This window comes from Lepidochelys kempii, chromosome 1, assembly GCF_965140265.1.
Source record: "Lepidochelys kempii isolate rLepKem1 chromosome 1, rLepKem1.hap2, whole genome shotgun sequence".
Classification (NCBI taxonomy): Eukaryota; Metazoa; Chordata; order Testudines; family Cheloniidae; genus Lepidochelys; species Lepidochelys kempii.
In genome coordinates this window covers 63037542-63054022 of record NC_133256.1, presented here as the reverse complement: position 1 = coordinate 63054022, position 16481 = coordinate 63037542, and the positions used below count along the sequence as shown (strand labels likewise).

General features: G+C 43.2%; 1 long non-coding RNA gene across 1 annotated transcript; it reads right to left on the bottom strand.

The window, feature by feature from the left end:
• Positions 1–1095: 1095 nt before the first annotated feature.
• On the bottom strand, positions 1096–8093 carry LOC140903409 (uncharacterized). Its single transcript, XR_012156249.1, has 3 exons — positions 7853–8093; positions 2262–2372; positions 1096–1682 (listed from the first exon to the last, which is right to left on the bottom strand). It is a non-coding gene; the product is annotated as an uncharacterized lncRNA (long non-coding RNA).
• Positions 8094–16481: the final 8388 nt, after the last annotated feature.

The following is a 16481-nucleotide window of genomic DNA, read 5'->3' as shown; positions in this document are numbered from 1 at the left end:
GTGTTACCAAGTCTCACTATCTCATTGTGAGTGGTGCACTTTTGGCCCCTGGTGGCACCAGTCTTACAATAACAGGAGAAGCAGCACCCATCACATGAATTTCAGATCTGCTAAAACCTCTTCTGATTAGTGGCCTTCCCACTTCCCCACCTCCTGAGGAAGAACAGTTAATCTGGGCCATCTGCCCTATTGGGACCAGGAAGTGGGCAGGCAAAGCTCTCCCTCACACACCTTTGGGAGCTAGAGGAGTGTTAGATAGGGGAGTAAGAAGAGAGAAAAGAGAGAGCAGCTCCACTCCCTCCTCTCGCCTCACCTTCTGTGAAACATGGATCAATCTATTCTCTGCTCCCACCCCTTCCCCTTTCCATCCCTGCAACACCAGGCCAGGGAAAGGAAAAAGAGGCACTCGAGCTGCAGTTGCACAGACACTCACATCTTCAGGAATTCTGGTCTGTTTCAAAAGCTGCAGGAAAGGACTTTCTTCCCAAACCAGAAAATAACTGTTGGGGATGTTGAAATGCTTATAATTATCCTTGGGGACCCAGCCTACCCCTTAATGCCCTGGCTCATGAAGCCGTACACAGGCAGCCTGGACAGTAGTCAGGAGCTGTTCAACTACGGGCTGAGCAAGTGCAGAATGGTGGTAGAATGTGCATTTGGACATTTAAAGGCGCACTGGTGCAGTTTACTGACTCGCTTAGACCTCAGCGAAACCAATATTCCCATTGTTATTACTGCTTGCTGTGCGCTCCACAATATCTGTGAGAGTAAGGGGAGACTTTTATGGTGGGGTGGGAGGTTGAGGCAAATCTCCTGGCTGCTGGTTACGTGCAGCCAGACACCAGGGTGATTAGAAGAGCACAGCAGGGCACGGTGCGCATCAGAGAGGCTTTGAAAACCAGTTTCATGACTGGACAGGCTACGGTGTGAAAATTCTGTTTGTTTCTCCTTGATGAACCCCCCCCCCCCCGCCCTGGTTCACTCTACTTCCCTGTAAGCTAACCACCCTCCCCTCGCCCCATCGATCACCGCTTGCAGAGGCAATAAAATCATTGTTGCTTCACATTCATGCATTCTTTATTCATTCATCACACAAATAGGGAGATAACTGCCAAGATAGCCCAGGAGGGGTGGTGGAGGAGGGAAGCACTGGGTGGGGTAGTGGAGGAGGAAAGGACAAGGCCACACAGAACTTTAAAACTTATTGAATGCCAGCCTTCTGTTGCTTGGGCAATCCTCTGGAGTGGGGTGCTTGGGTGCCTAGAGGCCCCCCCACCGCATTCTTGGGCGTCTGGGTGAGGAGGCTATGGAACTTGGGGAGTAGTATGGTTGGTTACACAGGGGTTGTAGCAGCGGTCTGTGCTCCTGCTGCCTTTCCTGCAGCTCAACCATACGTTGGACCATATTAGTTTGATCCTCCATCAGCCTCAGCATTGAATCCTGCCTCCTTTCATCATGCTGCCACCACCTACCATCTTCAGCCCGCCACCTTTCTTCGCGTTCATTTTGTGCTTTCCTGCACTCTGACATTGTCTGCCTCCATGCATTCCTCTGTGCTCTGTCAGTGCAGGAGGACAGCATGAGGTCAGAGAACATTTCATCACGAGTGCGTTTTTTTCGCCTTCTAATCTTCGCTAGCCTCGGGGAAGGAGAAGATCCTGTGATCCTTGAAACACATGCAGCTGGTGGAGAAAAAAAAGGGACAGTGGTATTTAAAGAGACACATTTTATAGAACAATGGGTACGCTCTTTCACGATAAACCTGGCTGTTAACATTACATACATAGCACGTGTGCTTTCGTTACAAGATCGCATTTTGCCTCCCCCCACCGCATGGCTAGCCCCTCACCCCACCATGTGGCTAACAGCAGGGAACATTTTCTGTTCAGCCACAGGCAAACAGCCCAGCAGGAACAGGCACCTCTGAATGTCCCCTTAAGAAAAGCACTCTATTTCAACCAGGTGACCATGAATGACATCACTCTCTTGAGGATAACACAGAGAGATAAAGAACGGATCTTGTTTGAACACCAGCAAACATACGCTGCAATACTTTGTTCTGCAATGATTCCCGACTATGTGCTACTGGCCTGGCGTGGAAAAGTGTCCTACCATGGTGGACAGAATAAGGCTGCCCTCCCCAGAAACCTTTTGCAAAGGCTTTGGGAATATATCCAGGAGAGCCACAAATGCCAGGGCAAATTAATCATTAAACATGCTTGCTTTTAAACTATGTATAATATTTTAAAAGGTACACTCACCAGAGGACCCTTCTCCACCTGGCGGGTCCGGGAGGCAGCCTTGGGTGGGTTTGGGGGGTACTGGCTCCAGCTCCAGGCTGAGAAACAGTTCCTGGCTGTCGGGAAACCCTCCTGTGAAGAGGGTTGTAAAGATGATGGCTGGCTCTGTTGGTTCCTCATCTTGGCGAGTCAAAAAGGAACATTCCCTTTCTCAAGCCACTAGCATTACCCAACAGTGTTTGATGAGGTACCTTTATGCAAACAACTAGCCTCCCCTAAGGGGATATGAGCAGGTCTTCTCAATCATGGGTCAACGAATGCACATTATCTCAACAATCCTACAAAAAGTTCTAACTCAAAAACCCAAAATAATTTGGAAAAAAAAGTACGGATCTAGCAAAAAATTGGAACTAAAATCACCTAAAACATAGCACAACCCTAAGTCCTTATCCTAAGATTAAGCAACTGTTATGCTCTATAGCCAGATGCTTCCCTTGTTATATTTTGGTACTAGCAGTTGAAAGCAGTTCAACTTTGAACAAGAGTTTTAAACACAAAGTCTGCATGAAAGGTTAGACTTTAGCTCTGCCAAAGTAAAAATAGTCTTAAAAACCATGGTTTTAGGTTCAGTTGTCTTTCTCACATAATCCTTGTGTAGTCAGGCCCAGCTCCATTGAAGACAGCACCCACTCTTGCAAGTGGTGAGTCTGGCTCAGTGTTATGAGTCAGTCATTCTTCTGTCAGGCTCAAGAGTTCTAAACAAAACCATGATTCATTGCTATGCAAAGGGAGGCAGGATCATTGGCAAACAGCCTGGCTCAAAGAGAGAGACATTATATTTTAAAGAAACAAATATAGGAATCTAATTGCTAAAATCTTCCATATTTGTACAGCAGATACAAAAAATATTAGACAAGATGGATGGGTTCTAGCTATTATATTGTTGCCTCACTGGCCCATGCAGTTAGCCAGTATTCGGGGGTCTCACTGGGTAGTTTCCATTACGAGGAGAGATTGATGATAGCCAGGTAGTTCTCTGATGAAATCCTGTTTGTCTACAAAGGATGTACACAAAATCTTGTTTCCCTGAGCACAGTAGGGACAAATAACAGGAGGCACTTTTCCTTGCTAAAAAGTCCAAGGCTGCCTTTCCAGCCAGTCCTGTGCCCCACAGAGCTCTGCTACCTGAGTCCATGACTGCTTCTCTGGCTTTGTGGTTGCTTTCTGACTCTGGAACCCACTCAGGCAAACATAGCTGCAACCTAGTAGTGCCTCAGCCTCTGCATTTGCAATCAGTCTCCAGGAAAATCCCTCTAATTCTCCCTTTATTAGTTCTTGCTCAGGCCTTCCTATGTGGCCCAATGTCCTGGGCAGTGGCTTCTATTATTTCAGCTGTCTTACTCCATAATGGAGCTTAATTGCTTCTTCCATTTAGCCAGAGTAATGAAGGGTGTCTAGCCTGCCCATCAGCTTGAATTAGGTCTGTAATTGCCTATAGATCAAAGACATTTGCTGGCAGCCATTATCACCTTCCAGCATAACAACATATACATGAAATACACAAATGCATTTGAGGGTTAAGACCATTATCATCGTCAAGATCTTGTAGAAATGTAAACTGTTAAATTATCACACCCATGCCAATCACTTTTCACCTGTTTATTGTTTTGATTTTAGAGTCAGAGATTGTTTAATTCAATGGTAGCCTTCTATCTTTGATTCAGTGGATAAATTTGTTTTCTCCTCGGCTATGTCTACACTTAAACTGCTACAGCGGTACGGTTACAGCACTGCAGCTGTGCCACTGTAGTGCTTCAATGTAGACACTACCTATGCAGACAGGGGATGGGGGATGGGTGGTTCTCCTGTCGGAGTAGTAGCTAGGTCAATGGAAGAATTCTTCAGTTGACCTAGTGTTGTCTACGCTAGGGGTTAGGTCGGCATAGCTTCATCTCTCAGGGATATGGGTTTTTCACCCCCCTGCAAGATGTAGCTATAATGATGTAAGTTCCCAGTCTAGACCAGCTCCTAGTCTTTTCTTGGCTTCTTTGTGTACTTATTAACATATGAATAGAATCTTTAGATACCCTTTTTAAACATTCTAGATATAAAGGCAGAAAATAGACATTAAGAATTACAGAACCAACCTATAGTGTGTGTGTATATATAAATCTCTTTCAGATCCTTCAACCAGTGTGCTTATGTGCGTTCTACTGCAGCTCAGTATGTAACCACTTGACCACCTTACCACAGGATCCAAACAAATGATTGAGAGGGCTAATAAATGCACTTTAGGTTTTCACACTGTACCAGAAGAAGGCTATTTAGCACAGTTGTCTCTGTAATTTTGATACATTAGGAAATTCAGTGTTCAATGGCCCTCAGACTCTCACTTTCACCTATGTAGTGTGATGGCTTACTGCCAAGGCTGGGTGGCTGGCTCATGACCTTTTTCTTACATTGTCTATTTTTCTTTATTTAGCTAAATGGTTTTTTAAAAAAATATTCCTACATTTCTAAAATGAAGATTAAAAGGAGAGCAACACAGGTTCTTACAAGGCTAGCTTTGAACTTCTGAGTTGCTTCACTTGGGCATCCATGTGAATCCTTCAAATAAATGTACATATTCTGCCTGGTGCTTTCAACACAATTTGACATGGATTAATTCCAACACTCTAGTGTCTTCCTGGAATTATGAAATGTTATTTTAATGTGTATAGTTAAGCAGATAAGGCTTGTAAGTTTTCAGCTAAAATTGCAACACTCAGAACTTGTTCAATTACTACCTCAATTCATTACCTCCTCAGCTCAGAAATTTTATTAGCCAATCAGTGTATACAATTTCTCATCCCCTTTTTAACTGACCAGCACAGTGCAGGTTTATGTTATACATACATATAGAAATATTATAGGTAAACGATAGGCAGTGCTGGGAGCACTCCCTATAATTAAGATTACCTGAAACTTTCCATAATATAGCCCTGTTTACAGTTGCTTATAACTTTGTCAAAATTTAACAATTTGAGTTGAAATGTTCCATGCTAAGTGCCTGCTTCAGGCTGAATTATTCTGGAAAATTTCAGCCAAAATAGTTCAGACATTTCCCACGAGGTTAGAGAAAAATATATTTTATACGTGTATTTTGCCCATGTTAAAAAATTCTGGCAAACTTTTCTTTGAAAACCTCTAACATCCCTGTGCTTCGGAGCAGAGACTTGAAATTTGGCAGAGGGGTGGTCTTTCTGGCAGGGATGTGCCTTTTGCATTCCTGTGAAAATCTGCCTGCAGTTGATCAAGTTTGAAACCTTTCAAAAATTAGTGTGCAGATGCTCAATAGAGACTTCTTAGATTTGACCAGCTAAATTCCTCAAAGATTCCATCCACACTGGGCATGCCTCAGCCCAGGGCTGAGTAGGACTTTCCCTTCAATTGCAGCTCTGGACTGATGTAGGCTGGGCCAGAGTCAGGTCTGGACTCCTGAACTAAGAGCAGGGAGCTGGTCTCTCCTGTGCTCTCAGTGACCCTCTTCCACTTCTGGGCCCTGGAAATGTGAAGGAGAAAGCTGCCTTCAAAGGCAGAGGGGACAAGAGCTGGACATGCATTGGGGAGGGGGAGGGAGCAGATTCGGACAAGAGCCTGAGGAAGAGCAGGCAGAAAGTGGAGCTGGTGGATGGTGCAGGGAGAGGGAAACAGACACTGAAGTTGGAAAGGGGGGAGAGTGGGACTGGTTGGGTGAGGCCACTGGGATTGAGAAACAGTAGAGAGGAGGAAAGGAGCAGGAGACAGACCTGATACGTTGTTGGCATTCAGGAGCAGAACTGGAACTGGCTAGGAAAAGGGACTTGAATAAAGAGTAAGGGAACACTGAGATTACATGAGGACTCTAAGGAGAGAGATTGGGTCTGGGAGCCAGTGGGTATGTGGTATGTGGGTGGGGGTGACTGGAAACCAGTGTGAGGGAAAGAGACAGATCAGATGGAGCCAGGAGCGGGGGACCTTGGACTGGCTGAGCAAGAAGACTGGAGACAAGAAGCTGGGAATGGGTAAGACAGGGAATGGCTGGGCTAGGAGACTGGGATTGGACTGGGACAAGGAGTCCAGAGGATGAGACTCAGATTTGTTGGGCAAAGACATTGGGACTGGGATAGGAATCATAAGTAGAGAAAATTATTAGAAGCCAGGTGGGGTGGGGAGAGACAGGATTAGGGCATGGACACATTTGAGGGAATGGGTCAGAAGAGGTCAAGCTTGGCAGGGAAACAGACACAAAGGTCCGTGTCCCCTAGAGCAGGCTCCCCTCCAGAGTGTGGAATGCAACCAAGCTCCCTGAATCTCACCCTTCCTCTGCTGCCAGCAAATATTTGTGAAACACACTAACAAAGTGTCCCATCCCTCTCTGGTGCTGATCTGCATAAAGGCTGACAAACTACTACTGCTATGCATTACTCCAGGGGTGGCCAACCTGTGACTCCAGAGCACATGCGGCTCTTCAGAAGTCAATATGCGGCTCCTTGTATAGGCACCTACTCCGGGGCTGGAGCTACAGGTGCTAACCCACCAGTGTGCCGGGGGGTGCTCACTGCTCAACCCCTGGCTCTTCCACAGGCCCTGTCCCCCACTCCACCCCTTCCCGCCCCCTCCCCTGAGTCTGCAGTGCCCTCGCTCCTCCCCCCCAACCCTCCCAGAGCCTCCTGCATGCCACAAAACAGCTGATCGGGAGGTGTGGGGAGGGAGGGGGAGGCGCTGATCGGTGGGGCTGCCAGTGGGTGGGAGGCTCTGGGAGCCAGGTAGGGGAGATGATGTGGAGGCTGCTGACATATTACTGTGGCTCTTTGTCAATGTACATTGGTAAATACTGGCTGCTTCCAAGGCTCAGGCTGGCCACCCCTGCATTACTCCATTAGACTGTGAGGTGGATCTAAAGGTTCCAATGTCTTTGTTTGTTTTTAAATGAGGAAATTGCACACAAAAATGACATTATAAGAACATTATTAAAGGTACAAAGTCACACACTCAAAAGCTAGGAAATGCCTGAATTAAATCTGCCTATTGTCACATACAGGTTCTTCATACCTGCCTTGTTAGCCTGAGTGCCTTAATGATCTGCTGCCGTGAATCACAGCCAGGATACCAACAGTCAGCAGCCAAGCATGCAGTCTCCTGGGAATCCCCTGGTTCAGCATTCTGACCCCAGCAGCCTGCCTACAGCACAACAGCCCCACCCTGGTACCCACTAGCCTTGGTTACTACTTGCAGGGTGACCCCACACTCTCAGTCCCAAATTTCCCCAAAAACATCTGCCCAGAAGCATCCAGTCCTCTTCTGGAACACTCAGAGAACTAATAAGGTTTATTTGCTCCTTTAAAGAGACAAAAGCACTTTACAGCTTATTAACCTAAGTGGGGTAAATTCACCTTTCCCTTCAACCACAGCACTGAATTGGTTTATTGTAAAAATGAAAACAAATGTAACAAAAGGACAGAGGTTAAGTGATACCAAGAAGAAGGAATAAGCTAGAAAGGGTTACACACAAACAAAAGAAAAAATATGCTTTCTAGTGGCTAATACCTAATTTAACAATCTACAGTCTTTGTTCTAGGTAGTTTCCTTACCAATCATTGCCAGAGACTTTAACTCCCTTGGTTGAAAGAGCTATCTTTCTTTGCTTGCAAGAGCTCTGGTTCCTTGTGTTTGTCCAGTGATGGATGCCAAGACACCTTCTTCTCTCTCTTCATACCTTCCAAAACTCAGTGTTTTGTCCCCAGACTCAGGATGACCTCATACTATTCTTCCCCTCTTGTGGACTTCCCATCCCCTTGTTGATTCATATGTAAATGGGGCCTGAATTGTTTTGGTCACACTTTGCTTAATTTCACTGGAGATGGGTAGATGGCTGCCTTCCTTCTTGTCTGGGAGAATGCCTGTTTCTCCCTGTGTTTGGTCACAGATTTTAAAGCATAATATCCTGAATTATCCATATTTTCTCATGCAGTGTTAATACATACGTTTCACAATGATATTAATCGCCAGGGTGTCATTAGCTTTCAGAAAAGATCTCACTCTATACACTTTTATAATACAGTAATATTGTATGCAATCAGTTGGTTCAATTATTTGTCATTTGCATTTTGTTCAGATCCCTTGTCTTTAAAGCCCAGATGAAGTTTTTCTCTCCTGCTAGGATGAGGTCATGTTGCCTTCTCCTCCCTCCCTCCCTTGATAGCTTTGTTTATTTTATATGTAAACAGACCTTCATTGTCTCTGCCAGACTAGCAAATACACATTCATTTGTCTAGGGCAGCCTGGGTTTATCTATTTCTTGTCAAACAAATTTTAATGACATAATTCTAGCACATATTCATAACTCTTTGCAAGAATATTAATGATCAGTGAGTTATTAATTTTCCAGTGATGTCTTATGACACCTTTTAGATACAGATTATAATAATAGTGTGTTAGGTACAGGAAGTACATCAGGCCTGACAAGAACTGCTGACACAGAATAGTGAGCCACAAATGGTCCTCTGTGCCACACCTATCTATCCCTAAATAGTCAATAGTCTGATGGTCATGGTACTACCTGCGATGTGGGAAACCCCAATTCATACTCCCTGATTGGAATCAAGTACAGTAAGTGCTCTGATAACCAAGCTAACAACTATTGTCTCTCTCACTCACTGGTGTTCTGTGGAAAACTTCCTAAGGTCACAGTTTCATTCTGACATGGGAAGGGACATTTTTTGAAATCTCAAACAGTTTTGCAGAATGGGAACATCTTTTCCTAATTCAGCTCTAATAAAAACTGTAAAAAATTAAAAATCAAAATGAAAAATTGATGTTATTGGGAATTTTGCAATTTACTTAAATGAAGTGATGATTTCACCCACAGTGTACATATCACCTACAGGATGGAATATGTTAGACTTGCTCTTGTATATATCAATCAATTTCCTGCAATGGCTAATCTACTGGAGCTGATCCTTTGGCTCACTGGGCAAAGACTTGTGGTTTTGCAGTTCTCTTATGATTTTGGAGTTCTCTTCACACTGACTGTTCAAGATAATCTGTACTGAAGATGTGGATATGACCTTTGTTAACTTTAGGAGTGGGGGCACATATAATATGGCTTGTGAGTGTACATATGTAATTTTCTCTTCTACTGTGCATATTACTTGTTTATGTACTCTTTAAAGTTACTGTTGAACAAAGCAACACAGATGAAAACATTCGGCCAACATGATCTCAGTAGTTAATTGCCTGGATAGAAACCCTTCGGGCTACCTTTTGCATTATTCACATTATACCACCATAGGTGTCACAGAAACAGTTCTTTGCACGTGTTAAGGATAATGAATTCTGGCTCCCCTATTATCAATCGGGTTATATTTCAAAGTTGCAATCGGTATATATTTAATATTGTGATGCTAGAGGCTACGTGGCTCCCAGCAAGTGTGTCTTTGGTCTATGGGCAATCACAAATCTCTTGAAATTGATGGGCATGGTAGCCACCTTCCATGGGGGAACAATTAAATGTCCCTTTGTTTAATGATAACTAAAACACCTGAAGGAAGTAATGGCAGCAAGGAAACAAAGACAGCCATGTTGCATTACTGGATGGCAGAGGAGTCATGCACAGGAAGGGATGCTACTGTAGACCAAGGTCCAGTGTACAGCAGCCCTGGGAACTACAAGTTGTGGACTACAAACTGCAGCATCTAGAGAGAACTTCCTGCCAGGAAGTACCCTCTGCCTGCCCCCCCCCCCACCCTCCACCCCCAGCAGGAGGTCTCAGCACTGACTGAGCTGGGAGCAGGTAGCAGGCCAGCAGAGAGGATGCTGCTGCACTATAATCCTGTTCTATGTTCTTTACAGAATAAACCCTTGTTCCTGGTGGTTTGTCTGAGCGGGTCTGGTCTGCACAAAGGAGCCTCAGACCCAGTTTCCCAAAGTTGTTTAAAGTCACAAGGCAGGCTTCCCCTACCTTGAACAACCTCATACTGGGCCAATGAACAGGAGGGGATTTAGATTATTTTTTTATATTGAGGTGACAATGATTCACAGAGTCTGGTCCCTCTGTATCCACAGATCATTGGTCTTTTTGATCACTATATAGGTAAAGAAAGCTCTCTAAGCAAGAAAAGCCATGGGGGCCAGAGGCCTGGGGAGCATGAGCTGCAATTCAGAGAAAGAAAAAACATTTCTATTATTTGCAATCCTAAGTAGTCTGGATATTATAATGTGGGGATCCAGCAAATGATTTGCCAGAGACTCAAATACTGGTGAAAAGTCCTCTCTAGAATAACTTTTAAAATCTTCCTAATGCAATACAATTTCCATGTCAGGCTCAGAATGAAAAGAAGCTTGAAAGCTGCCAATATTTCTCGATTTATATATACAGATTATCTGGGTTCATCTAAGTGAAACTAACAAAGAAAAGAGAAAATCTTTCTGAGCCCAGACTTAAAATAGCACATATGAGCTCTAGAAGAGTTTCTGCCTTTTTTTTTTTTTTTTGGTCTTACCAGGGAAAAGAAAGTAAGAATATCTAAGAAAAAAAGCTTATAACACAAGGTGGAATGCTTGTATAATTTTGCTACATTTAAGCAAAACAATAAGGATTGGACTATCTGATAATTACTGAAAGGAGCTCACGAAAGCTTATGCTCTAATAAATTGGTTAGTCTCTAAGGTGCCACAAGTCCTCCTTTTCTTTTTTTGAAAGGAGAAAAGAATCTCTTTATGGTAGACCTTTGTCTTCCATTCAGCACCCAGCACAAGAAGGGCCTGTCTCCCAGACCCTTGCTTTTAAAACTGTATTGTGTATAAAATCCAAAGGTCCCTTGAGTGAGTGACTTTTACAGCTACAACTTTTAAAGAGGGGAAGAATTAATAAAGCCGTTTGATAGAGTTTCTCCTCCTAGGAGACTTTAGTTCCCAGTTGTTGCTTCAGCCTGACAGCATAAATAAAGGAATACAACCTAAGACAGACCCTTTGAGGGACTCTGTGGGCAAGGAAGAAGCGATCAGAGGGCCACAATTCTCATAGTTCACAAGAACTGGATCCTCTCACTACACAAAGAGCTAAAATTAGCCTTTTCTACAGACCTCCAAGTCTTGAGCTTTTCTAATAGCCCATTGACTGGAATAGTACTTTAAAGAGGAGCAAGAACCACTCCCACCAAAACTGTATCTCACATTGCACGCAAAATTGAAGGGAAAGAATAAAAAGAAACTTAGGATCTTAGCTGTCCCCTGTTTTTTTTACCAGCAGACTGAAAGGAAGTGTGCTTACAGCCAGCCAAAGCCTTGATGTATCCCTACCTCTCAGTTTCTCACACTGTCTTGATTCACTGTCTGTCTCTCTCTGCAAGTCAGATATCAGAAGGAACATGAAAATATATTGGACTAAGCTGCCATCAAATATCTGCACCACAGCAACATGGCAAAGATGAGCTGAATACACAGTTCAAAAGGTATTTGCATGATCTTAAGTGTGCCAAAGCGAAAAGTTCTGCTAATCAACAGTTAACAAACACTAATTTTTACAAATCCACGTACATAAAAGTTCGTCTATCCTAACAGAAGTAAAATTAGATTCGAACCTCAATTAAAACTTGAAGAACAGCCTGTTATGATCTTCAATACACTGAAAGATTCCTTTTTTGAAAATCAAGCCCTCTCATGCTGTCGCATTAGACTATATTGTTAATGAGTTCTTTCATTCCTCTGTGCATGGCAATATATTTAATCTTTGCTGCATATTTTAAATGATTGATGTTCCCCTAATTACATTTTATGGTATCTTGTGCTACGCCACCTCTAATGAGAGCAAACATCCCATTACCTCTCTAGTCCTCAACCACAAAAATCAATAACTGACATTTATTCAATGAACTGCAAATTGTGACTCACCAGCTTCACTTTGTGTTCAGTAAATTTAAACTGCAATTAATTTTCATGCATATCACAAAATAGCAACTACAGGCATGGACTAAGTTTTAAAGTGATTTGCTTCCTTCTTGGCTAATTACAATACAGTGAAACCCATCTTGAGACATCACTTAAAGGACTGAGAATAATCAATTGCTTAATGGAAATGATCTTTTCAGCAAAGTTGGAGCACAATTATAATTCACACATTTGGGAATCTCTTGGAGCTATGTCTGAAGACATGAGGTTCTTTAATAAGGGCAGTCTCTTGTAGAGGTTATACTGTAAATATGTAGGTGAACTCCCCTTAACTTCATTCCTATTGTGTATGTGTGAATAAATAAAATGTACTGTAAAAGAACTGCAGCCTTGGATTTTTCCAAAGCTGAACTTTGCCAGATGTAATGCAGTACTCATAACATTAGCTTAGCACATTAGCCACTTACTTATTTCCAATCAAAAATGCTGTCTTGTCTGATATGCAACTAGAAAATTGATGTGCCCACCATTTGTTGTTTCTTTCAGAATTCTTACAGTTGGGTAGCTTATATTTTCATTCCAGAAATTTACACTCATCTATCAAAAGAAGACATATTTGGGGAGTACCACTGAAGGCCTTAAAATACATACATATCAGTAAATATAGAAAGGGTGAAATCCTAGCCCCACTGCAGTCAATGGCAGAACTCCTACTGATTTCAGTGTGGCCAGGATTTCACTCTAAACTTCCAAGGCCCCTTTACATTAAAGGAGTGCACCATTTCCAGGGCAAATGGTACAGATAAGTATCGCAACCATTTGCACCTGAAAAAATGCAGAGTCCCACTAACCACCCTTCAGTGTGTCCCCACTAACCAGCTTGGTACTGCAGTCTTCACATTTTCTCCACTCACTGCTGTAGCTGGCACCTATCTCATATATCCCAGCACAGCTCCCTAACGCATGGCATTGAGCAGGTAATGTATTGCATGCATTATATGTGTCATATAATTAGGATGTATTTGATACATTTAACATAATACAATGTATCTGGACTTGTTAGCGTTATGATCTATTTGGTTTTCAATGCTAAATTCCAGCTGTTGCCTCCAGTAAACCAACCAGATCTGGACCTGTCCTGAAAAGCAAAAGCTACTCCCTCATACAACTGCATGCAGATACTATAGTTAGGGTAGCCAGGACATGCTGGGCAGGAAGGGGCCTGTGTCTGCACTGCCTTGCACCTTACGTCGTCATTTACAGATGTGCAAAAGGAAAGGAAAGCAGGTGCAAAACTATGCCAAGTCAGAATAGTACCTTTTCTTTCCCTCAGTGAACAAACTTTGACAGGTGCAATTGACTGCACAATGTGTAAGGAAGTAGGGAATCTATTGTGAGGATGTGACAGGGTGCTGAAGCCTAACAGATTGATGAGCACTCTAGTCACTGTGGCATCAATTATCTTCCCCAGTGCTGGCTGATTGAGGAAATAGGGAGGCATTAGCCAATCAGATGGGGAGGCTGGGTGATTGAAGGAACTAACTGGCTCATCAACTGACTAGCTTGATAAAAGGCAAGAAGGAAGTGTTAGGGGGCTAGGGCTAGCTGTAGCTAGACTGAAAGAGAATCCTTTCCCTCCCAGTGTCTGAAAGCAATAGGGTCATATGTATTAGAATTGTTGTATTGTACTATACAGGTGTTGGTGGAGGTGCCCTGAATATATTCTTCAGAGTGGACACTAAAATAAGGGAGTCTAACTGGTTTTTGTAGTGACCCAGGATAGCAGGGCTGGGGGATTGCCAAATGCCCTGTTACAGATGGATAGATCTGGCGGCCATTATAATGGTCTCTCCTCCTAGGAGGTTTTTTTTTTAAATTAGGGGTTTATTTGTTTTTAAAGTTACTTTTTATGACTGTGGGCCCATTTCTGAGAACCACCCAGAGTTGAGGGGTTGAGTGGGGGCTGCAACCTCAGGCCTGGTTTTGTAGATGAACTAACATTTTCTTTCTCAGCCTAGCTAGTACTCCATGTTCCTAGCTCTGAAAATGGTCCTGTAAGAGTTTCTATGAGTCTTTTGGGTAAGCAGAGGTAGCTAGAATTTATTTGGAGGTGGAATCAGCCCCTTGATTTTGTACACATCATTTCAGTGCCTTTTCATTCATGTCCCTACTTTTGTTTTCTTGTACAGCTATCTGGAAACAGAGAGATGTACTAGAGGCAGTTCCCAACCTGCCAGATCAATCACAATGGTTGACATGGGCTCATTGGTTGGGAGCAGGAATTACTGTAATAAGAGATCAATATTCTGATTTCCAGACTAGGTCATTGGAATTAGAGCAGAAATGTAAAATGGAGGATGTGCAAAAGGAAAATATATCACCAAGTGGCTGCATTACTAAGTATACTCCTGGGCTCCTACAGAGTGAAATTCTCCCATGATGCAAAGCTTTGCACACAACTTAACCCTGAAAGGGGCCCCATGCTGACCTCATAATGGCTGGTGCAGAGGACAGGCCATGGGTATGTAACAAGAAAGGCCATGTAACTACATTTACCCTGAACCAACACCACAGGCAGCCAGTGTGGCAGTATCTAGCTAGTGTAAACCACACTAGTCAAGTGTGGGTCTCTGTATAGCCAAGTATGCAGTTCAAATGTAGCTCTGTGTGATCTCAGTGTAACCACCTCAGCTGAACACTGAAATTTTGGAAAGTTTTGATTCGAGCCTGGATTGCAAACTCTCAAATTTGGGAGTGTGTGTTTGCACCCATGATTTTTGTATTGCCCCATTCCAGAGATACGAAGTTCAGATCCAGAATTTGGATTCATGATTGTGGTTCAAGACTCATTTCTACTGAGAAAGATTAGAATGAGTTAGAGGTGAATATAGCAATAAGATATAAAATTGTAGGCTTCTTACAGACTACAATCTAGTAGGCTATGGGTGCACAATTTGGTCACAGGAGTAAATGCTGTAAGTCACCCAAGAACCTCCAAAGCAAAACAGCCTCCTGACACACACCCTGGAGTAGCTTATTGCTGCCAGAATATGGCTCATTCATTTTGCATTTCAGAATTTTTATTTTCACTTTTTAAGATGTAATTTATGAATTATGAAAGTAGTTCCTAGTAACATAACATGAGAAATGAGAGAAAAGTTATAAATGCTATTTTCTCTAACTCTATTTTTAAGGTTCCCTGTGCTATTAGGAACCCTTTGCCCCCTCTCCATTTTCTCAAGAAGCTAACCTGCCTTATTAACAACAGTTTGTGGCCCCAAAGCCAAATTTAACTCACTCTCTTTAATAAAAATTTTTACTGAACAGCACCGGGATTCTGCTTTTCACTAGAACTTGAGCTGACCATGTCTGAAAGGTAACAAACAGCTGCTGAAATGGCCCTTTGGCCTTTTGTGAAAAAGCAATCTGTTTTAGGTGTAACTTTCCCCTTCAAATCTTTCTTCTCTCCCCATCTCTAAATGCCTCCCTTCATCCCCCTACTCACAAAAGATCTCATTTAACACTGATAATGTGGTAGAACCTACTGGCCAACCAAGCCTTATTATCTTTGTCCTCCACATCAGTGTTACTCTCTCTTACACACACACACACACACACACATATATAATATGTGTAGGGAATTATTATGTGTGAATCAGTGACGCGGTACGAATTATGCACTGCGGGGATTGAGATACAGCTGTGGCATCATCCAAAAGGCCCAGCCAGCCAATGAGAATGTGATTTTTTGAACATCAGTATCCCCAACCAGATTAGAATGGCTCTTCATTACCCTGAACTACTCAGTCCTTCAACATAGATATTGTTCCTGATTATTTATTAAGAGCCCACTACTATAGCCTTTACTCACACTTTGTCTGCACTGCAATTGGACACCTGCAGCTGGCCCATGACAGCTGACTTGGGCTCATGGGCTTGGGCTAAAGGGCAGTTTAACTGTGGTGCAGACATTTGGGCTCAAGCTAGAGCCTGAGCACTGGGATCCTCACCCCCTTGCAGGGTGCCAGAGCCCGGGCTCCAATCCAAGCCCGAATATCTACACCGCGATTAAATTGCTCACTAGCCTGAGCCCCATGACCCCAAGTCAGCTGGCATAGGCCAGCTATGGGTTTTTAATTGTACTGTGGACATACCCTAAGGCTTTTATCCTCCCTCATGGACACAAGGGTTCTGCTTGCCTCTTTCCAGTTACAGGATTGCAGCCTAAATTTGCATTTATTATTTGACCACTAACACAAATAGAACAGGTGAATTATCTGATAAATCAGGAAATAAGTATTTCATAAGAAACAGAACAGATACAGGCATACA